Below are 24,744 nucleotides of genomic sequence, written 5' to 3'. Positions count from 1 at the left end.
CTTATATAGCACATAAGCAAGATCAGCGGGATTCCGGGACGAAACATTTTGACTTCGATATCCCGCTGTTAAATTCTCATCCGGGTGTAATAAATTTATTTGCGTTGGATCGTGGCTTTGTATGGGCTAGAGCGGAACACAGAAGCTGAAAATATGTAACAAAGACCTGTTAAACAATTCTCTATTTTTTAATCCCCTTCGCAATGTTTATTCAAAATACGCTTAGGTGTGAACGAATCATACATCTATCATGTCGCCGAGTAATGTGTATTCCACTAGCCTAGCCCAAGAGCCCAAGAGGACAATATTTCACGGAGGATCACATTTCATGGTGGGTGCCGCAACCGCTCCGACTGTCTGACTTGGTCGACCATCATCAGCGATGGAAGGGGCACACCCATCCAGATCCTGTTTGGTGTCCCAACCAGACACTGGCGCTCGAAATCGAGAGCAGTCGCATAGCAGTAAAACAGTAGGTACAAACATCGGGACAAAGGAGTTATACGAACAGTCAGTAACCGAATTAAGGAGCGTAATTTGATCATGCCAGTCACCGAGGGGTTAAGTGTGTAAATATTAAATTTTATTGCATTATAAGTGATAAAATGTAATAAAATAAATAAAGGTTTATGCTGGAGTTGCAGTGCAAAGCGCTGTTTCAGGCAATGGTTTGGAGACAGACCCAGTTAGTGTGCTTGTCCTGCTGGGGTGTTTAATGAATTTATGACACTTTACTGGGTATATTTCACTATTTGAAGCTTTTTTCGTTATTTGAATACGTAGCTGTGATGCGACAATTTGGTTTGGTGGAGGCTGGGTAACGCATTACAAATCAACCACATTTTGATTCATCGACAGCACTTCTCAAACATTATTAACGTCAAACATAATAGGCTCTGTCCATTACTTGATGATGGTCAAACTGTGCAAAAATTCTCCGTAATAACCATTTTTAGGTAGGATCTGGGACCATTTGGACAGGAGCACCTATTTTGGGCACTTGCTGCTATAACTCAGTCAATTTCAAACCGATTCACAAGAATTTTTGAACATGGCTATTTGATTGTGTTTCACAAAACAAGTAAATCGGTTTAAAATTGACTGATTTATAATAGCAAGTGCCCAAAATAGGTGCTCCTGCCCAAATGGTCCCAGAACCTACGCAGCCGAGTGCATCATAAATTACGTTGAACGAAGTCTACGGAACGACTGGTTATTAGACCAATATGGGGCGATTGAAATATGGAAGCAATACTTCGTTAAACACATAAATCGAAGCGCTCCCAAAAAAAAAATATGGAAATATTTCAGTTCTTTTGGCCTTAAACGTAAGATATTGGTTAACAGAATTGTTGTTCAGCTGCTTAGTCTCAACTTTGAAGGAAAAAAATAGGGAGTCCTTGCGCAAGCACTGTTGGATAACTTTAATATAGACTGTTTCAGAAATTATAAATACACTAACGATTAACTGCCATTTCAATTTGAGCACAATATCCAAAAAAGTTTCTTCTAGCACTTATAGTAAGCATGCTAACGAAGCAAATAATACCAATTTTGTTGATATTTCTGGCAAAAGTAAAGAAATAGAGCTCTGTAAACTAGATGATTGAAACTTTTTTTTTTATCTAGTTCATTTATTTGAGGCTCAATCGCGTATAACGCTTTACGGAGCCGAAGATCTCTTTTTGCACTTAATAATATACTATGTACAAGATAATAACTTTTCAATCATGTTTGTTAGTGATGGGTGGAGGCCAGGGTACTCGTGGCAGCTCGAGGTTAGAAGGTCACATTTTGAAGGATGGACAGGGTGAGGACTGGACCAAAGGTTTCACTGCAGCTCATCCGGGGGCTAATCGCATTTTTCTAGCGTGTTCGGTGCCTTGTGGTGATGATTGTAACTTGAAGTTGAACAAAGTGGTCAAAAAATGTAGCATAGTACAAAATAAAAAATCTCACAGATAAAATATTTAATTTTCAAACACAATAAAATTGCTGTATCGATAATAAAAGATATTTCTCGATTGGTAAGAGTAATTTTTACTGGAATATTTGATCGAGAATTACCATTACGGGCCTGCTCAATACAATTTTTTTGTTTCAAATTTCTTAACATCATCAGTAGCAACGAATGTTAAGCAAACGAATGTCCTAATTACTGCTTACTGCATTCTTTTTTATGGTATGACAAGCTTTACCATCTGAAGGATCGAATGAGCTGAAAAAATAAATTTGTTTAGATTAAATGAGTTCAAGAATGCTAAGAAACCGTGTGGTAGTTCTTATATTCCGTAGAAAACCTTAAAAAATAAGAAACTTGATCTCCGAAAAAATGTTGTGGAAATGCATTTAGCTTTTGGTATTTAGTGATAAATAATGTTGAAATCAATAATAATGTTGAAACACCTTTGTGCAAATGCAAATTTGAAAAAAATAAGTTATTTGTTAGAAAACTCGACTGTTCTTTAAAATATCAAGACAATTGAAAGCAAATATAAAAATATGAAGTACAATATGCTATACTCTGAAAGAAGTTGGTAAAAATCATTAGAACAGTTCATTTAATTTAATAAACAAAGTGTATTTATAATTTCTAAAACAGTCAGGGACCAGCAAATCAATGATAAAATTATCAGGATATTCTGCAACCGGTTCCGGTAGGGAGTGGTGAGAACATTTCTATTAAGCTCAAAATTCTTGATTTTTCAATTGAAACAGATTCTTCTTTATAAGTTTTGGGCTTTTTTTACACTCTTTCAGAAATTTATCTGATGTTTTTTCTAGAAATACAACACAAATAATTATTCTGAGAAAAACCGTCTTCAGAAACTATAACTTGGGATTTCTACAGGAATTCATCTAGGAATTTCTCAAAACTTTCTCCTAGAATCTCCTTCACGGGTATTGATTCAGAAATTCATCCTGGAATTCCTTTAGAAATTCATTCAGGAATTCCTACAGGTTTTTTTTAATGAATTCCTTTAGAATTCCTTCAGGGGTTTCGCTGGTCGTTTCTCCAGTTATTCCTGCAAGAATGCTTCTAGAGATTCATTTAGAAGCTTCTTCAGGGATCTCTCCAAGGATTCCTTTTTTCCAAAATTTCTTCACATAACCCTGCAGGAAGTACCCCAGAGGATCCTCCAGGTATTCTTTCTGAAATCGCTTCAATATTTTGTTCTAAAATACCACCCGGATTTTTTCTTGGGGTTTTTTCAAAGGGTTTTTCTGGAAATATATCAATTTTCCTATATCTGGCAGATTCAGAAATTTCTCCTGTGATTTCTTCAGATTTCTTTTCTAAGAATTCTTGTTATTATTCTCCTAGTTCTTTCTAGACTTCCTCTTTGTTTTCCTGATTTGATACATTCAGAAATTCCTCTAAGGGTTTTTCCGGAAATTTTTCAGAATCATTTCTTGACATTTCTCCACAAATTCCCCAAAATAGCGCGTAGGTGATTCTTCAAGAAGTGTATCCAACGGTTTCTCCAAAAGTTCTTACCGGAGTTTCCAAAGAAGTTCCTTCATGTTTTTTTGCTAGTATTGCTTCACCATTTTTTTCTGGGGTTAATTCTAAACTGGGCTTTTACCGAACATCTCTCGAATAATTCTACAAAACATCCTGGAATTCACTCAGGAATATCTCGAGAAATTTGGATTCCTCCAGGAAGTCTCCGGGGATTCCATCAGAAATTCTTATCTACATGCTTCCAGAGATTGATTTCTCTTGATTTCTGCAAAAAAATACTTTCAGTTTCTTGTAGGAATTCTTCTAGGCATTTTTCAAGAAATTCTCTTTATGTAATCGGTCAAATAATTTTCATTCCATCCATTTTCAATGAATCATTTTGAAAATCTACCAGATATCATTCATTGGCATTTCTACAGGAATCTTCCGGAAAATTTTCTAGGATTTTTGCCAAATCTGTGGAAGCATCAACAACAGTAGTCTTTTCCCGGGAAGAAAATTCCTGAGGGAATTTCTACAGGTACCAGAAAACCTTCTGGTATCCTTCTTAATTTTTCTACAAAGTTTCCTACAAAGTTTCTACCATGGATAACATCAAAAGGTACTTCACGGATTTTTTCCAGGTCCTCCAGAAATCTGTTAAGAAATTCTTCTAAGAATTCCTCCCAAGGTAAAAAAAAACTTCTAGAGATATTCTTGTAGGTAGAAGGTCTTGCCCGGGATTTCCCGGAACAAAAATCCCGGGATATCCCAGGATCTGAAAAATCTCGAATCCCGGGATATTTTCAGAAATTCCCGGGATTTCCCAAAAATAAAAAAAAAATGGCAATACTAAAGCAAATCTTTTCACTTTGAAATCTTCTCTTTGTCAATGTTTCCTTTTTCCATCCAATTCTACGCTATCTGTCAGGTATAGTTTATTTCTACTTAAATCAAGTTTAGATGAAAGTCCAACTAATTAAACCGAAGATATTTTGGCTGAATTTATGTCACTCATTTTTCATTTTTTTTACATATTCGTTTATTTAGAAGGCTCGGGCGCCACATGGGCATAACTGAGCCGAAATCATTTGTTTTTACATTTATTTTATATTTTACAATTTATTACTGCCTTTCCATTTTTTATTTATGTGGCGTTACATTACAATTATAATCAAACTGAATCAACAGACAGAATATCGGAATGTGAAATAAAATGATTTATTTTAAGCTAGATTGTTCTGGTAGTATTTTTGTAATTTATGGCAATGTTCAACATTTTTACAATAAGTGAAATATGTAAACTGTTGCAAATGTTTTTAGATGTTTCTGGAGTTATCCCTTAAGAATACTGTGTTGTTATAAAATATTCTTTAGCCCTGATCAATTGCTTGCACATTTACGTTTAAATTATGAGGAAAATTCGCAGCATTTTTAAAAGAAAACGGATAAACAATCCATAACCTCTGCAGGACTTTGACAATCTTTGAAATATTTGTTGACGATTTCGTAACATATTCGTTGAGACATTTTGTTCTTAAGTCCAGGCGAAATTTTCTGCGGAGCTCATTTCAACAATCACTAGAGACAAATACAAGTGATAATTTTGACGAAATTCCTAAGACAAATCAGTAATTTATTTACAAGAAGGAACAGCACACCGTTTTTTGATCTTCTGCAGAAATTTCTGTGATGATTTATGGTGAAAAACAGAGCGATATCGAATTGCAAAAAAAATAAAGCGAATCGTACAATAAAATCGAAGAAAGTAATTTAATACCTTGTCATCCTGCCAAATAAATCGAAACAAAGATCAATGGACTTTCGGGATAGAAATGTTGAAATGGAAATCATAAATAAATTTTCGAAAGAATTTTATAATGATTTTTTTTGAAGATATTCATATCAGTTTAATAAGAACTTTGTTGAGAGGGTCTGTCTTGAATTATTCTGGATTTTTTCCATAGTTTCTTCAATGTATTTCACCAAAAAAACTAATCGAAATTCTGAAATGTTAACATGAACGTATATCCACATATAATTGAAATAGTCACACATTTTCTTAAAAAAAAAAAAACAAAATGTGGACAAATAATATCTTAAGAAATTGCTGTTTGAAATTTTCAAATCACCAAATTCTAACACTGCCATTTTAACTCCGTCATAAAATTCTCACACAGAATTCATTCACGTCCCAGGGTAAATTATAAGGGATTATACGGTGTTCAATAAGTTCGGATACACAGTAAAATTGAATTAATTTCCCATCTGTAATTCAGATTTCCAAAGTGAATGTATTAATTGAAAGCTCACATAATACTGATCAAATACAGTATATGTTTTGAAATAAACTGTCCTTTATCCTTTTGTAATATGTAATTGCAAATGTGTCTCAAGTTTCTTTCGACCGGCACGCACGTCTGTCATTGCGTATTTCGTCTAGTTTTTATTGAGTAATGGTGTTAAGTTAAATCAAATTAGGTTGTTGTCATCAGCATTAGTGGTAGCAACTATGGCCATACGAAATAATCTATCAGATTCAGATTGGGTGAAGAACGGACTCATTTTATTTTGATCTTTAAAATTGCAAAAATTGCCGCTGTACCTGTTTTAATAATTTTTGTTTTGTCAAAAAGCTAGGCTGCGTTATATCTCAGTTTAATCCATGATTACACCCACGGGACACGATACGAGAACGGACACAACACGTATTGTTCTTACAAACGATTTAAAGGGTTTTTAATTTACCTTTTTAGCCGACCGGTTTCGGGCTCGATGCAGCCCATCGACGGGACGATATCTGACTAATTACGTAGAGTCGCTCACACATATTTGTACTTTACACAGTACACGTCGAGATGAGATAAAATGTTTACTGTATTTTCAGCTTCGTCAAATGGAAGAGTGGTGACAATATTGGCGCATCATCTTCATTCATCAGCGGAGAGTCGGCAGTGGCGATGAACATTGATTCCCAAGCATTCAAATGTGATGTTTTTCTTACAGTTTTCAATAGTTTTGCTTGCTCCCAATCCACTGTGTGTTCTTCAGCCAAAGCATGTACGGCTACACTTGATTCGTTCGGTCTACCATTCTCCACCGCATTTTTATGTTCCCGCAGGCTAACTTTCAATTTGCGGCGAGTTTGTCCGATGTACACGGCTGCGCAATCTTTACAGGGAATTTGGTAGATTCCTGATTTTTCCTCAGCCGGAATCTTATCCTTAAGATTGCACAACAAATCCTTCAGTGTATTTTGGCTTTTGTACACAACGTGAAGTCCATGATGCTTCAAAGTGTTCTCAACCGAATTGGACAATTTGGGGTAGAAAGGCAGGCTGACCCTCCGGACTTCTTCTTTCTCGGGTTGTAATGTTGTTGCATTCCTTCTATGCTTCTTCCGTTCGTGTTTCCGGAGAATTTTGTCCACAAATTCTTTATCGTATCCGTTTAGCTCTGCAAAGTGATAGGAATCCGACGTTATATAGCGATCGGTAGATGTGGGTTTACTTTGGAGCACTTTGGAGCGCAAAAACAAGCAGCGTTTCACTCCATGGCCCATCGTCTTCTCAGCATACCAATGGAAAAAGAGGACTTCCTGGAAGAAAGGAGTAGAATCCACAGGGCAGCAGAGCTAAACGGATACGATAAAGAATTTGTGGACAAAAATCTCCGGAAACACGAACGGAAGAAGCATAGAAGGAATGCAACAACATTACAACCCGAGAAAGAAGAAGTCCGGAGGGTCAGCCTGCCTTTCTACCCCAAATTGTCCAATTCGGTTGAGAACACTTTGAAGCATCATGGACTTCACGTTGTGTACAAAAGCCAAAATACACTGAAGGATTTGTTGTGCAATCTTAAGGATAAGATTCCGGCTGAGGAAAAATCAGGAATCTACCAAATTCCCTGTAAAGATTGCGCAGCCGTGTACATCGGACAAACTCGCCGCAAATTGAAAGTTCGCCTGCGGGAACACAATAATGCGGTGGAGAATGGTAGGCCGAACGAATCAAGTGTAGCCGTACATGCTTTGGCTGAAGAACACACAGTGGATTGGGAGCAAGCAAAACTATTGAAAACTGTAAGAAAAACATCACATTTGAATGCTTGGGAATCAATGTTCATCGCCACTGCCGACTCTCCGCTGATGAATGAAGATGATGCGCCAATATTGTCACCACTCTTCCATTTGACGAAGCTGAAAATACAGTAAACATTTTATCTCATCTCGACGTGTACTGTGTAAAGTACGAATATGTGTGAGCGACTCTACTTGTAGGTAATGGTTTTGAGAAATCATCCAAGTTTCTTTTTCGGAAATTACTGCAGGAATACCTGCAGAAATGGTTACAGGGTTTTTTTAAGAAATTTATCCAGAGATTCCTTCAGAAAGTCATCCAGGGATTTATCCAGGAATTTTTAATCGAATCCTTTCAGAAATTTCTCGGGGAATTCCTTCAGAAACTTCTCCAGACGTATCTTCAGGATCTTGTACCGACTTTTAGAACCCTCTAAGCAGAATCGCCTCATTCGAAGTATCTTCAGGAATTTATTCAGGAATTACTTCAAATTTTCTTGCATGGATTGCCACAGAAAATCTTGCAGCAATTTCTCCGGATGTGCTTGTTGGAACTTCCCCTGGCGGAGTTTTACCTGAGACACCTGTAGGAATATCACCAATGATTCCTCCGGAAATTCTTCAAGAACCTATGTCTAGAAAATTGGGATGTGTTAACTAGAGCTTAAAAAATCGAGTTTTCACAATACAATCAAGAAATGTAGGACAGGCTACCATAAAAATAACTCTTAAATGAACTATTTCGTTAACGAGTATTCTGATTTATCAACCTTTTTTTTATAAATAAATTAATCATATTATGGTTTATTGGTCATTTTCTACTCAGAGTGAAAGGGAGTAGATATCAAAGTGGATAATGAATTGATAGATATGATAGTATTTGATTGCGAACAAGTCATATTTTTATAGATAGTGAAATTAGGTCTTGTATTGAACGAATACATCGAATGCGTGAAACCTTTGCCAAACGACCTGAAGTAGATCGGCTAGGTTGATGGTTCACACCTCCTTACCAAGACTGGCATAGTTGTACAAAAGTGTGTTGATGCTTATTGCTCACTCACTCAGTCAGTCACTCATGGATCCTGAGTACCCCTGCGGATTCATAGAGTCAACGTAAAAGATCTCCATTCTGGGTGGCTGATTGCTTAACCTTGACCAACCCTGGTCAGATTTCATCGACTCCCTTGATATCCTTTTTGAGGCTTCATCGCCACGACCCAGGCCCTGGGTCTGCCTTTGCTGTGATGACCTGCCAGATTCAAATCCAGCGCTTGCTCGCAGATTCCGTCTCCCACCCTTTCGTAGTGTGTTGCCGACCCGCCTCTATTTACGTTCTTGAATTTCTGAAAATATCGGTGTTCAATATGGAGTTCGATATTCGTGATCCAGTAGTAAGGCCACCAGGCCCGAAATATAAACCGCAGGCTTTTGTGTAGTCTCTGCTCACGTGCCCCCCCCTCCTCCTCCCGATTCGCTGACGTACAGCAGCAAATATTTCACGTTGGAATTAAAAACTTGAACTCACCAAGTTGACTGAGCTTGCCCAACTACTGTAAAGTTGGAAAGGTTGTCTGTGTTGACGTCTTGCTGATACTGATGGTTGGACCCGCGGAGCGTTCAGCCAGGTCTTTGAGCTTACTCTGCATGTCAGAGCGCCGATGGACAAGTATGGCAACATCATCGGCTAAATCGTAGTTGTTAAGATGCTCCAAAGTAATGGGCTGCCAAAGTAGCCCACGCTTCGGTGCACGGTTAATCGCTCCCACAAATGTCCTAAATGAAGGATAACGTGCCTCTGGAGCCGGCCTTCTGATAATCGCTCCCAACATAATTTTGTCGATTACGTTGGAAAACAGCAGCGGTACTGTATACATCCATGCCTCACATCAAAGACCACTCGGATGGGGTCTGACAAAGCTCCGTTATAGAAAACTCTGCATGTACCTAAAAACTTCGTATTGCGCTACGAGGAGGTTCAGGAGGACCACAATACATCAAATATTGGTCGCAGTGGTTTATGTTTCGAACAGAGAAAAATCACGATGAGGACCTGGGATCGAATCTCACTCCCGACAAAACTCACAAAATGTGAGTTCTTCCTTCGGAAGGAAAGTAATGCGTGGGTCCGGAGATGAACTAGCCAAGGGCTAAAAATCTCGGTAATACAGATAAAAAAATATGGTTGGTGAATTCGTCAAAACAATATCCCCACACTACATGATGGTGGCTTTTGAACAGAAGGTCGAAGGACAAATGGTCAAAGAACAAAAGTTCGAAGGACAAAAGGTCGAATAGACAAACGGTCGAATGGGACAAAAGATCGAATGGACAAAAGGTCGAATGAATAAAGATTTTGGTAGACCAAGTTACCATCTGGTGTGTTACACTAAAAAAACATATTTGATATGAGCCTTTGTTATTGCTCATTGAGATAAACATTATAGTGCTTTATTCCTTTATCCAATAGCTGTTCTTGCTAACGATACTGCAGAAATATTCATTGACTTCTCGTGCTTTGTTGATTGATTGATTTAGCTGTATTATAGAGACTTTCATCCCTTGGCTGGTTCGTCTCTTTTCGTGCTTAGTGTTCATTCTATCTTAGATTGATAGGTAGTTCCTGCGAATTATACTGTATAAGTAAATAATGTCGTTTTGTTTGCTCATATAATACTCGTCCTTCTCTATTTCATAGACTAGGCTTTATTAATCGCTGTAAGGATTGGAATTTTGAATGACAATATTTCAATCATTGATTTATCCTTCTTCTACTCATAGGCTGAAAGAGCTGAAAGTCTAACAGTGTGCTGTGAAAGCTGACGGACGCAAAAAAATTGTTTGCGTCAATTTGTTTCGCGAAAAGTGAAAACTTCATTTTATAAAAAAAAATACACTTGTACAGCTTGAAACGAGAAGTTTGGTGTTTTGTGTTTAGTAAATTAGTTAACAGAAAAAAGCCACATGGATTGAACGTTTCGCGGGTTTCCCTGAAACTGCAGATTTTTCGTTACATTATTTCGCGTGTGAGTCGAAAGGGGAAAAATTATGCCACTGCGGAGCATTTCTTGTGTGGGGATGCCGGGGAATGACGCGACTAGTCCCGATTTCATAATGTTCTGTTCGTCGCGTCTCCTTCCTGCTGGTGTTCGGTGTGAAGAAAAAAAAAATCACTGCCGCTTTCGAGTTGATGTTCTGCTGCGGTGCTCGTACGGCGGAGTGCAGATGGAAGACGGGACTTGGAGAAGGCGAATGAACCACGAACTGCATCAGCTGCTGGGAGAACCAACCATCGTCCATACCGCGAAAATCGGGAGGCTACGGTGGGCGGGTCACGTCATCAGGATGTCGGATAGCAACCCGACTAAAATGGTTCTCGAGAGTCATCCGACCGGTACAAGAAGACGTGGAGCGCAGCGAGCTAGGTGGGTCGACCAAGTGGAGGACGATCTGCGAACCCTACGCAGAGTGCGGAACTGGAGACAAACAGCCATGGACCGAGTGGAATGGAGGCGGCTACTATGTACAGCAGAGGCCACCCCGGCCTTAGCCTGATCGGTAAGGTAAGGTAAGGAAGCAGTTTGGATTCACAGAAATAATGGAATTTCGGTCTAATCCGTTGAACTTCGTCGTACAACGGGAGATAATGAAAAGGAACAATGAAGGCATTTTGTATTTTTGATGGTGAGTCCGTTCCTGCTCATGTTATTGCGCTTGTATTTTTTGTAAAAATGTGGATCCTGTATTTATTTAATGTTTCCATGCATTATTAACTTGAACTTGTAAATGAAGGGGGTAAGGGGTACTTTTCTTTTCGTTTCAGAGAGCGAGTATAGGCGCTTAAGCCTTAGGCATTAGGGCCAGGGCATTCGATGTAAATATCACTGTCCCATCCCAGGAAATTGCGCTGATATGGAGTGTACATTAACTTTCTTAGCCACGCCACTCCCATAACGTACAAAACTCATTTCCCTAATAATGAAACTGTTGGTACGGTTGTCCCCGTTTCTTCAATTATCAAATTCAAAAACATGCATCAATCATGTTATGCATAAGTAGATAACCTGATTGCCGTAAATTTTTGAATTGTCTTCAAACCCATTAGTCTGAACAGTGGGCCTGACCGTTTTAATATTCGTGTCATCTCGCTGATATGCTACAAATATTAATGCTGACAAGAAAATATCGGAAGAAATTCCGGTATTACCAGGATGCTTTTGAACACTGGCTGTGCAAGCACTAGAATAGAAAATGAAAAGAATAGAAAGGGCTGAAAGTCTCTTAAATAAAGACAAATCAATCAATCAATCAATCATAGGTTGTCCTTTTGAAGAATATTTTCCCAACATTTAACCCGGGAGTGGTCGCGTCTTGTACTGAGTACATGCACCATGAAAAATGCACGCTTGTGGTATACAGCGTGAGCGCGGCGTCGCTGCAGGTAGTCAAAGACGCGAATGCTCGAGGGTTAACTCTAATGAGTAACATTATTTTTTATCATTTATGAACATCTATTTCAAATTGCAATGTGATAATAAATTTCTGCATATAAGCTACAGTGATAGACATTCGTTTAGCCGAGGCCCAAAAATTTTCAAAAAAGTGTCATGAAACTCATACAAAAGATTTTATGAAAAAACTTTTTTATGGCAGTGATAGTATATCTAGTACTGTTTTATGAAAAGGTGATACATCGCACTTATATACACTGAAACAAAAACGAGGGTAAAAACCCTTTATTTTTTGCCTAGATATTCGTTTAGCCGAGGTGAACGAAAAATTGGGTTTCAATAGATTTGTTTTGTAATTTCGTGAATGTATTTCAAGGATATACCTCAAGGTATTTAGTTTATGACGTGTTAGCAAGATAATTGACCTTAAAAGTTTATTTATTTGAGAAATTCAAAGAAATACTACAAAAATAAGTCCCGATTAGGAGAAACGATGATAAATTATTTATTTTAAGGAAAATGCTTTTTGTAAACACTCTAATGTAAGCTAGATTAGTTGTTTTTTAAAATATGGCACAGAATTATTGTTGAAAATGTTAAAATTATTGCATAAAATGTCGTGAGAAAATAAAGTACCGTCAAGGCACCATTCACCGTGGATCTAAGGTAAATGGCTGTCATTTGACACCAGTTTTATAAACATTGTTGGTGCCGCTTTTAATTGCCTTCATTATAGGTTAAAATTAAAGCAATATCCACAGAAGTAGAAAATTTTTCCCAAAATTTGGTGATATAGTACAATTAGTAAAGGGTAGTAAGGTCGCCTAATTCCGTGATAGGTCACCATTCACCGTGGTAGTAGGGACCCATTCACCGTGTGTGAGAAATTTAATTCTACTTTGTTTAAAAATTATCAAAACAACCCAGCCAAGGGAATTTTCTTCTTTTTTTTACTTATTCGTTTATTTGGAAGGCTCAAGGAATTTTCTTCGTTTAAATTCATTTCAAGTAATAACTTGCAAGATTTTATTAGGAAAACGAATGTTCAAATTTTCGATTTTTTCTAGATATATGGGACAATATGGGGCACGGTGAATGGAGACCATTGATTTTAGGGTACCCATTAACCGTGCCTTTTTGTTTCAATTAAAAAGTACGAGTAATCGTACTTTCTTGTTAACCTTACTTTGGTAATGCAAAATACATACCTGATATGTGAATTAAATTGCTTCTTGGTGAAATAAAAACGTTACTACATTTAGTTTATCGCTTAAATCACCTTAGCGCAGTTTTCGTTTTTTCACTATGAATGCAGTGAACGAGCAGAAACCCGCTTCATGTAAACACACTTTAGTGTCAAAATGATATTTTTAAATGTTTCTAATGAGCGTTTTGACATGGTAACAATACATTAGTGTTGTATTGGTGAAATTGAAGGGAAATTGTCATATCATTCAATCGTAATATGGAAATAATGAAAAAATATTCGAAGGCACACGGTGAATGGAGCCCCCACGGTGAATGGCGCCTTGACGGTATATAGGTTTTCGGCTGGTTCAACATCAAAATGGGATTGATAAAAGCTAAAATAAATAGTGCTGTGTAGTAATAAAGACGTATCTTAATGCCTCTGAAGTATAACTGTATAATGCTAGCAAATGAATTAGAAAACTGCCAGGCGAAAGAACTGCAAGAAGAGTCGGAATTTTTGAACCCTGTTTATTTTAAAGCAGATGCTCATACAAAAATGCATGACATGGTCAAAACATTGGCTTATTTCATTCAATCTGCAGAAATATATTATAAATTCATTTCTAACATTTTTATTTGAAAAGAACGTCTAAATTATGAAACAAGTAGCTCATGCTAGAAATTCACACACTTTGGGTGTCATTTCTCAAAATGTGAGGCGTCCAATGTATGTTATTTCAGCCAGAATACAGTCTAGAAGATATTGATAGCTATAAGAAGACGTAATAGTAGTAAACGCTGATTTATGCAAGTTATCATATTTCATCAAAACAATACTTAAATACGTGATTTTTTGATGGTTTGCGGCATTTTTTTTCGATGAAAATAACTACAACAAATCTCAATTTGGAAACATTTTCAATATTATATCTTACATATATGAGATGCAGGTAAAATTAATATGGCAACCTTTCAGAAAATGATCAAATTCATGATTTACAAGTCGATCTTTAATGTTTTCTGGTTCTATCATTCTTATCGGAATTTCAATTGTCGTTTTTCTGTCAAACTTTGATCACTTCTTCATGTCTTCCAACTTGCATTATGTCTTTTGACCATTCGGCCCCATTCGACCTTTTGTCCTTCGACCATTTGTCCTAATTATTTTGAACTAAGCGAAACAGTATGTAGAAATAGGATAATCCCTGGTAGAGTGTTACGAAACCAAAATTGGTTCGGCTCGAGCCCGTCCGGACTAGTCAAAATAGCTTTCCTTGGGAATTTTATTACATTTATCACATAATCTCTACAATATCTTGGTAAAGGATTTTTGGAAGTTCTAATAATAATTTGCCAATTATTTGTAGAGATTTTGTGATAAATGAGATGAAATTCCCAAGGTGGGCCAAAACACTAGCCCGGGCCAAAATACGTTCACTACCCTAGCGGTAGTGAATGTTTTTTGATACCAAAAATCAAGTGCTAGCTGATTTCCATATCGTTCTAATACAGTTCCCCGTGTACCTAGTTGTGATTACTTAATACACATTCCCTCCCAGAACAGCGTAAAAAATTAAATGCAAATAAAATTTATGAATTGAGTAAATATTTGCGCTCTTGTCTCCCGGTGAAACAACATCAAACAATTGTGAATTACCCACCCAGCCAGCAAACCAGCCAGTTCGTCAGTCAGTCAGTCAGCGGGACGCAAAGACAAGTAGAAACGGACTCAGCAAGTCATCGCATCCCTGCCATGTGCTGGTGGCGCATGACGGTGGGTGAGGAAGACTGAACTGAAGCGATGACGGCTCTCGGTGCGGAGCAGCACGGAGTACAACATCAACATCAAAGCGTGTGCAAATATTTGTCCAACCAATTCAGGATAGGATTCAACAACCACCGCTTCTCAGCAGCTCTGCTTGATTCTAGCGGGCGCCTCGTCCGTCGCTGCTGGTCGTAATGCGGTTTCCTTTTCCGAAAGTGGCTTTCAGGTTGATTGTATGTGGGGGTGGATTTGGAATGGGTTTATTTTTTGGTTTTCATGCGTAGCTAGAGTTATGGATTCGTCAAACTGTCTAGTGGTGAAAATGCAGCTAAAACAGACAGTTGGACAGAATGGCACGTTAATAATGGATGTAGAAAAAATCTGTACTTCCACCGCATTTGTATTATGGTGTGGTGGAGAAGCAAGTCTAATGTATTGTTGTTGAGCGGTGTAGCTTGTAGCATGAGCAAGGATGCTCTTCGTTCGTGCTCACAGTAGTGTATAATGGGGTTTCTGCAGGATATGTGTTTTGTACACATGTACAAGAACAGTCAGTCAGTAATGGATAGCATGGTGAAAAATGTAGCGTATAGCCGTGGCCCAACCGCTTTGGTGCGTGCTCATGTCACCACCATAGCACACGTTCCCGCTGATGTTGATTGGGATGGGGCTGATACGATGAGATAACTACGGGGCGGAAATTGTCTGCGCATGCGATTCCCCCCGGGGGGTTTATATCCGCTTTTTTTGTTGTTTCGTCGCCACATTGGAAGGAAAGCTCATAGCAAGAAGAAAAAGTAACATGGCGCTGACATTGAGCTTCATAATCGTTGAATTATTTTTTCAATGCTGCTTCACTTTTCTTTAACATATGTATACGAATGTTTCAAAAAGAATTTTGATAAACTGTCGTAGACTTATAGAAGACTGTCATGAATTACATAAAACTATTTTTTAATTCTTAATTTTTACTGGCTCTCGAAGTCTAGGGGATAGTTTTGTTCTGCCCTACGTTTCGGCACTTTGTATTTGGCCATTTTCAAGGGTGGAACCGTTCTTCGTTTTTGTTACTTGCCGTTTTGTGCATTTGGAGCTTCTTGTATGCAGTTTGAACAATTATTATACAATTATTAGTGGAAAGGGGGTACTAACTATTTTTAACGACCTGCACTTGCACCCTGCATAAAGCTAAGTAAATTGTAGTAGATAGTATGGAGTTTGAGTCAATAACAATATTATGCAACGGTTAGAAATGTTTTTTTTTAGTGAAAACAGTGAGGACCCGATTATGTCAGCCTCTGGTAGCATTTTGTGTTAACAAAATCGGGACGATATTTTGTAACCGGTTTTTAGATTTTCGTTTGTATGAGTATTTGTTTGTGTAGAAAATTCACGTTTTTAATATATAAGATACAGAAGGTTTCACCCTTGCAAGAAATTCGTACAAATGGGAATATCTTTTTCAACGTTGCTGAAGGGTAAAAGGGAAGCTCACACGAATGGGTACTGAGATAGCTTTGAGATGAGTGCTCATGGGCGCGGCCATCTTGATAAACTGAAGATAGGCCAGAAAGAAAACAGGCGTCCGTGTGTGAAGACTGTTGAAAAGTGCAGTGCAACTATTATTAACCCTCCCCCCCCCCCTAGTAGGGGTTGGGCAAGGGAGCTGCCTCCGTTTAGGACCTCGTATCCGTTTTAATAGAACGGTCAACACACGGCGGCTCTGAAGTCAATATGGCTTCCGAGCCTAATCGCTAAGGAACCACCATCGTCCCATTCAGGACGATTCCCGCAGGCCGTTGGCCTTAATCGCCAAGGAGGGACCCTTCTCGGCACGGTCGTTCCAGTCTCGTCCTGGGCCGTGCCGATACCGTCAAAGAAGGAAGACGCCTGCCACCCGAACACCACCCAGCAATGCCCGCTGGTCCCGTCGGCCAAGTACCGGGCCGAAAATCCGCCATCGTTCGCCATTCCGGCGAGAGTTCCGGCCGCACAGTAGGATCCAAGACACTGTGTCGGCCATCGCACCCACAACCACCCAAGGCAGCGGTATGTACCGGTACGAATTAGATTAGGCCACACTTAACAAATTTACACTTTATAATGCAGAACAACACCCACACGACACCCTAGGAACCAATAAATTGTTTAGAAATGTGAAATTTCCTGTTTTTGTCCGCGAAGCCCCTCCGATTACCTAGTAGCATGCCGGCCCTGAGACCCAGCTCGAGGGGTCTCATGCTACTGAGCTTGTTTCCGGGAGTAATTGGGAGCCACTGTGGCTGCGGAGCAGCCCGGTAAGTCTCCGTAGTTACAATTTTGAATCATTTTTTTAGACGCTTAGGTTCTTAGCTTATGAAACATAATACATAGTAGCAAGTAAGGGGGCCGGAGATAGAAGGAAATGCTTGGTTTTAAAAGAGTGGATGTTGTTGGCAGAAAAACAAATTGAAGTTCATAAGGTGAATATTTAGTTCTATTTGATCTTTTACTTTTTCTTCTGGTCGCGATATCCCTACTGGAACACAGCCATCTCGCATCTTATGGTAATTGTGGACTGTCCAAGACAATAAACGTCCACGGAAGCGGAGCTGTTTAGCGCAGTTTTGATCGTAACACCTAGCTTTAGCAGTTGACGAATGAAATAAATCAACATCTGGTTAAAAAGTATGTTATAAGTCGTATTGCCTGAACTGGCTCTCTTTCCGTTTAAATTTTAAAGGTATTCCAAGCCAAAAACATCCCCTGCAATGTGTTCATGACTAACACTAAAGCTCAATTCTTCTTGTCAATCTTAATTGGAGAAAATCTTTGGAGGAGTCTCTTTGGAAGAATCCCTAGAGAAACCTCTGAAATATCCCAAAAGGATTCTCTGTAGTATTGCTAGGTGAAATTACAGGTGGAATTTCTGGAGGAATTGCTCGAGGAATTACATGAGGAAACCCCACAGCAATTCCTGAAGGAATCTCATAAGTAGTTTCTGGGGAAACTACTACAGGAATTACTGGATAAATCCTTCGAGTTATTCTCAGAAGAAATCCCTAGATGAATTCCAGAATAAATCCCAGTTGTAGAAGAACCATTGGAAGCATTCCTTTAGAAATTCTGAGAAAATCACTATTAGAATCTCAGATGAAATTTCTTGAGAAACCCTTGGAAGAATTGCTGAAAAAATCAGGGAATATCTGAAACAATTCCAAAAGGACTTTTGAAAGAAATTACTGGAGAAGTTCTAGTATGAGTTCCAGAAGAATTCCCAGCAAAAGTTTTTAGAAGAATCTCCCGGATTTCCTGGATGAATGTATTGTCTTTTATTTTTTAGATGCTCAATGATAATATGAAGTGCGTTGTTTTGAAACTGAGCAATAGTTATTATTTAAATAATGTACTTATTGAACACAATCCTTAATGAGCTTGCTGTAAATGAAATGAAAAGGAGAAACAATATTTTGTAGTTCAACTTGCAATGAGTTTCAATTACATGTAGGGTATCGGGATGCTTCGTTGGCATAGTCCCCTCGTTCGGCCTATCTCATCGTAAACCAAAAACTCAAACAAACACGCATAACTGGATATCGGAAAAGCTATGCACCAAACAACTATAACATTTCGTTTCAGTTTTAGCACTTTGAAGCATTAAAATAACGGACATTGATATTCGTCTTAGTACGCTCCACTTCGGCGCAGTTTTAAATTCGTTTTTTACCAGTGTTTTATTGTTTGACAAACTTAGTATTCAGTTTCGTATTGTGTCTTAAGTTCCTGTCTATCGAATAGTTGTGAAAGCTACCGCGGGACTGTTGTGAATTTTGATAAATTTATCATTTTTCCAACCATATTGACTGTAAACAAAAAGTGTTCATCTGCGTGTGCATATTGTTTTCTTCGCACACTCTAAACAAGTACCCGTTTGTTGCTGTTTTTCGGCTCTGTGTTGGCTTGTTTTCGTGTTGCCTTTGCGCTCACCAACGTCGTCGACATGTCCTCCGCCTGTGACCGTTGTGCAAAGACCATCAAACGCACCGACGAAGTTGTTTCGTGCATGGGTTTCTGTGACCACGTAGTGCATGTAAAATGTACGACCTTGGAAAGAGACTTAATCAAAGCAGCATCTGATGCTCCCAACATGCATTGGATGTGCGATGAATGCAGCAAGTTGATGAAAATAATTCGTTTCCGTAACGTTGTTTCGTCACTCGGGGAAACGATAAATTCAGTGCTTCGGGATCAAGAAGCCGCGTATGCTGCTCTGCAAAATAAACTTGAGGAGCATACTGAGCAGATTGCGCAGCTTACTAGTCGATTTGGGCTACAACCTCCATCGCTTCCCACCCCCGCTCCAAGCCGTAGTCGCAAGCGTCGCCGCACTGATGATGATCCTCAACCGAGTAAGCCACTTCTTGGGGGCACAAAAGCAACCGATGAAGTGTTCGTCGCTACAGTACCACAACCGACTGCGAAATTCTGGATTTACCTTTCGCGACTGCATCCTTCAGTCAAAGCAGATGCTGTTGAGAAAGTTACCAGAGATTGTCTACATTGTGAGGATGTGAAGGCCATACCGCTCGTCAAACGGGGAACTGACGTGAATGCGCTTAACTTTGTTTCCTTCAAAGTTGGTGTTGACCCCAAGTATCGATCGGCAGCTTTAGATCCATCCACTTGGCCGAGAGGAATTCTCTTTAGAGAGTTCGAAGACAATCGCTCATCAAATTACTGGATGCCCGACCTCGCTCCTCAAACGCCTACAATCGTGGTCTCACCGGATTACGATGTAACGCCACTTCAAGCTACTCGTTCCACGAATAACGCAGAGTGTTGACACCAGGGCGCACGCTGTAACGCATTTCAGGGAGCCACTAGTCCTTCCAACACAGTCGCGTGTAATCCTGCTGTTTCAAGTAGTCAATTCAAGTGTTCCAGCCATCATAGTCGCCCTGGTCCTGTGTTTGGAAGTGGACTAGGGGTCTCCCGCCCGACATTCTCAGGCAAGTACGAATCAAATAGAACATATATCCGCGCTGAAGATACTTCCGCTTGCAGTTGCCGCATCCACGGGCACCCAGCTCATATAGAATATTCGAGTAGTCTTGCAACACAACCGTCACAATCTCCGTTCCCAGAGCGCATGCAACGAAGCACCAAGGAAGCCTCTAGTCCCTCCATCACAGTCGCGCCCGTTCCTACTGCTCCTCGCCACGCCGTTGTTTCCTGCCATCCAAGTCGCTCTGGCCCTGTGTTTGGAAACGGATTAGAGGTCTTCCGGCCTCTGAATCAAGGCAAGTACGAATCAAATCGATCTCATTCCTGCGTTGAAGATACTTCCGCTTTCAATACCACGTTTCAAGGCCCCATATATCGCATCGGAAATTCAAGTGATCCCCCTACGCAACGTTCGCTGCAATCTCCGTACCCAGGGCGCATGCAACGAAGTACCGAGGAAGCCTCTAGTCCCTCCAGCACAGTCGCGCCCGTTTCTTCTCCTCATCATGCCGTTGTATCCTGCCATCCAAGTCGCTCTGGCCCTGTGTCTGGAAATGGATTAGAGGTCTTCCAGCCGCTGCACCCAGGCAAGTACGAACGAAATATAAACAGTCCTTTCGCTGATGTCTCATCCGCTTGCAGCTCAAACGATTATCAGAGCAACGCTAGGCAATCCGACGTCGGCTCTCGTTGTGATGCTGCATCTACCTGTGCTGCGAATCAGCCACTGCGAAGCTGCTCATCTGCTGCTGAAAGTGGCCAAATTTCGTTATCCGTATACTATCAGAACGTCAGAGGTTTGCGCACTAAAACCTCGGAACTTCGATTAGCATTGTCAAGTTGCGATTTTGATATCATCGTTTTCACGGAAACTTGGCTTAGACCAGACATCGCCAACTCTGAGCTCTCATCGGAATTTTCTATTTTTCGATGTGATCGAAGCGAGCTGTCAAGCCAGTTCCTCAGAGGAGGAGGAGTGCTTATCGCAGTTAGAAATCACTTGCAGTGCGAAAATGTTTCGTGGTCTGGATACGAGCAAATCGAACAAGTCGGTGTACGAATTAGGCTGCATGACTGTTGGCTTTACGTCGTAGCTGTTTACATTCCACCGAGATCAAACCCTGATTTATACGCCGCCCATTCATTAACGGTTCAGCAGATTGCTGACAACATATCTGGTCAGGATATCATGATGTCGCTAGGAGACTACAATCTCCCTAATCTCAGTTGGCAGCTGGACGAAGATATCAACGGCTACGTCCCATCGAACGCATCGTCCGAACAAGAAATCACACTTGTTGAATCGGTATTAGCTACAGGCCTGCAGCAAATCAACAACGTAGTCAACGTAGACGGTCACCTTCTAGACTTAGCGTTCGTTAATCAACCGGATCATTTCGAGCTCATCGAGTCGCCAGTTCCATTAATGAAGGTCGACAATTATCACAAGCCGCTCGTTGTGCTTTTCAGTGCTATGAGTGATATGCCAACAGTAATCGACGAAACAGCATCTGCCAGCTTCAACTTCCACCGCTGTGACTTTGCTATGCTGAACGCTTCTTTATCCTCTGTCACATGGGAGGTAAATATTGATAGTTCAGTTGATGAAGCGCTAACGTCTTTCTACGACAAGCTTCACGAGATCCTTGACAACTTCGTTCCACGCACACGACAATCATTTTACAGCAAACCGTGGTGGACTCCTGAGCTGCGTAATCTCCGCAACGTTCTACGAAAGGCACGCACGCGCTACTTTACCTCAAAATCTGCCGATGACAGAAGCTTCCTCCGTGACCTGGAGGGCAGGTACAGTTCTCTTCTGGAATTCTCGTACAATAGTTATTTGGCAAAGATACAATCCCGCGTGAAGCAGGACCCCTTTTCCTTCTGGAGCTTCATTAAGCGGCAGCGATCCAATAATCGCATACCTACGAATATGGAATACAAAGGATGCAAAGCCTATACTAGCGCAGAGGCAGCCGACCTTTTCGCACCATTTTTTGAATCTGTGTTCTCCCGTGTATCGCCAGTGTCACGTCATGACAGATTTGCGAACCTACCGTCTTTTGACATCCGCCTTCCAGCTATGCGGCTATCTGTTGAAGAAGTTATCAGCGCTCTCGAAGATCTTGACGTCAAAAAAGGACCAGGCGCTGACGGTCTTCCTCCTTTATTGTTTAGCAACTGCGCTAGTACGCTTGCGGTCCCAATTACGGACATTTTCAACCGCTCGCTTTCCCAAATGAAGTTCCCGTCCGCGTGGAAAAACGGTGTTATAGTGCCAATCCACAAATCAGGAAGTTCCAATCGTATCGAGAATTATCGTGGGGTCACACTATTACGCTGCTTGAGTAAAGTCCTCGAAAAACTGGTCCACAACGTGCTATTCACTGCCGCCTTGCCACTCGTGTCCGATTGCCAGCATGGATTTGTACGGAACCGGTCGACCACCACAAACTTGATGTGTTATGTCACTCAACTGTCGCGCGAGATGGAGTCCTATCGTCAAGTCGATTCGATCTACATAGATTTTGCGAAGGCTTTCGACATGGTTCCCCATTGCTTAATCGTGGAAAAGATGACCTACCTTGGATTTCCCGACTGGGTGACGAAATGGCTGTTTTCTTATCTATCTGATCGTTCAGCATGCGTTTCTGTCAATTCAGTGCGCTCCTGCAAATTTGGTATCCCCTCTGGAGTGCCTCAAGGCAGCGTTTTAGGCCCTTTATTGTTTATTATTTTTGTGAATGACCTGTACCAGGTGATTTCATCGTGTAAGTTGTCTTTTGCCGATGACCTGAAACTGTTCCGTGTTATCATGTCACAGTTAGACTGTGTGGCAATGCAGGCAGATTTAGACGCGCTACTTGTGTGGTGCGGTGACAACGGAATGCTCATCAATGAAAGCAAATGCAAAGTTATATCCTTCACTCGCCGCCACGCTTCGGTTACTAACCAGTATTCCATCGGATCAACCCCAGTAGTGCGTGTTCATTCCATAAACGACCTCGGAGTGTTCATTGATTCAAAAGTCAGGTTCAACGAGCACATCTCAATAGTCACTGCTAAAGCATGGTCAGCGTTAGGCTTCATTCGTCGACATGCATCGGAGTTCACTGATGTCTACACACTTAAAACTTTGTTCTGCGCATTGGTTCGAAGCATTCTGGAGTACGCGGCTCCTGTCTGGACACCGTATCATGCGACGCAAATGTTAAGGATTGAGCGTGTACAACGTAAATTTTTGCGGTTCGCATTACGACATCTTCCATGGACAGATCCAGCTAGCCTCCCAAGTTATCCGGAGCGTTGTCAGCTCATAAATTTGGAAACGTTAGCTGCGCGAAGAGTGAAGCTTCAGCGGCTATTTGTCTTCGACCTCTTCAGTGGAAATATTGATTGTCCAGCTCTTCTTGGTGAAATTCCGTTGAACGTCCCACCACGACGATTCCGCAGCTCATCTCTTTTGACAATTCCTCTGCATAGGACAAATTATGGTCAAAATAGTCCTTTTTGTGCGTGCTTAAGTGCTTTTAATGTGGTTAGTGTTAACTTTGATTTCAACATGTCAAAATTAGAATTTAAGAATAGTATTAGGAATATAGGATAATCAAACAAACTGTGCGTCCATGACGAAGATAGTGATCAAATAAATAAATAAATAAATAAATAAAATTGAATAAAAATGTCACTTTGTTCAACTTTTGTAGACGCCATGATTCTTCGGCTTAGTGGGTAGTCTATACACATGATCATAAATGGCATGATTCTGGAACATTTCGAATTGACTTTTCAATAACTGAACATTTGATGCGACAGTCAAAGACTCTATTTTGAACTTGTATATTTGTTTTCAACGAATAATAACTATTTTACAAATTGAATGTGGGCCGAATATTGAGGCCATTTTTTTACTATGTACCCAAATCTTGGCCCATTAGTAAAGTGACGTTAACAACACCGATAAAGTGAAGCCAACAACATTTCTTGCGTAAGAACCAGAAAGAACGAACAGGAAGAAAGATTTTGTGCGCGGTAACTGTAAAAATATAACACAATAATAGGGTTTCGTAGTTTTCGTTACTAAATTAAGAAAGAACTTTAGTTTGAGTTATTTATTTATAGTTTTTTCGAAAATTAGGCTCCGAAAATGTAATTTAAAAGTAGGATTGGTGAACAAACAGAGCTAATACATCAACAGAAATATTGAAAAAATGAGAAAATAAGTGGTTTTAGTGCATGGAAAGCAATAGGCCAACGTTGTATCCACTAATAGGCCAATATTTGTACCATAGACCAACGTTGCATACCATCACATCGAATCTTTTCAACTTAATTAAGTAAATTCTTGAACATTTACGTTAGTTTACTTCCAATTGGTGAAACATGCATTGTCTAGAGTGTGTACTAGGGTGAACATATTATTTCTAGAGCTATTAATTCATGAGCTATGGTCAAAATTATCAAGGCGGCTTGCAAATTAGGCCAAGGAATGGTACATAACTTCTTACAAGTAGAGACCTTGCGTAGTCATTGTTCGCGGCATAGAGAATTTGACACCCCTTGGACTTCTCAATCGAATCAGTTGTCTATATAGATAGTGGGGACATTTTTTGAATTATACTGAATATAAAAGAAACACAGTTCTTACTACAGGAAAGTTGTTGAATGTACAACCAATCAATGATTTGTGCAGATAAGAAACAGGAGAATGTCTATTTAAATTGTATACAAATCAAACACAGAAATTAAGAGCAACTCTGAGTTTATTCATAATGTAAGCAGAAGACGCCTAAACTAACCACTGTCTCTGAGTATACAATTGGAA

At 39.9% G+C, this 24,744-nt stretch overlaps 1 protein-coding gene across 3 annotated transcripts in view; it reads right to left on the bottom strand.

Annotated features, from left to right (window-relative positions):
• Window positions 1–24,744, bottom strand: part of LOC109404819 (LIM/homeobox protein Lhx3) — a 183,345-nt gene that overhangs the window by 96,548 nt on the left and 62,053 nt on the right. The window lies entirely within an intron of this gene.

This window comes from Aedes albopictus, chromosome 2 (genome assembly GCF_035046485.1).
Source record: "Aedes albopictus strain Foshan chromosome 2, AalbF5, whole genome shotgun sequence".
NCBI classification, from domain to species: Eukaryota; Metazoa; Arthropoda; class Insecta; order Diptera; family Culicidae; genus Aedes; species Aedes albopictus.
Note: the sequence above shows the minus strand (reverse complement) of the source record. Positions and strands in the feature narration are given on the sequence as shown.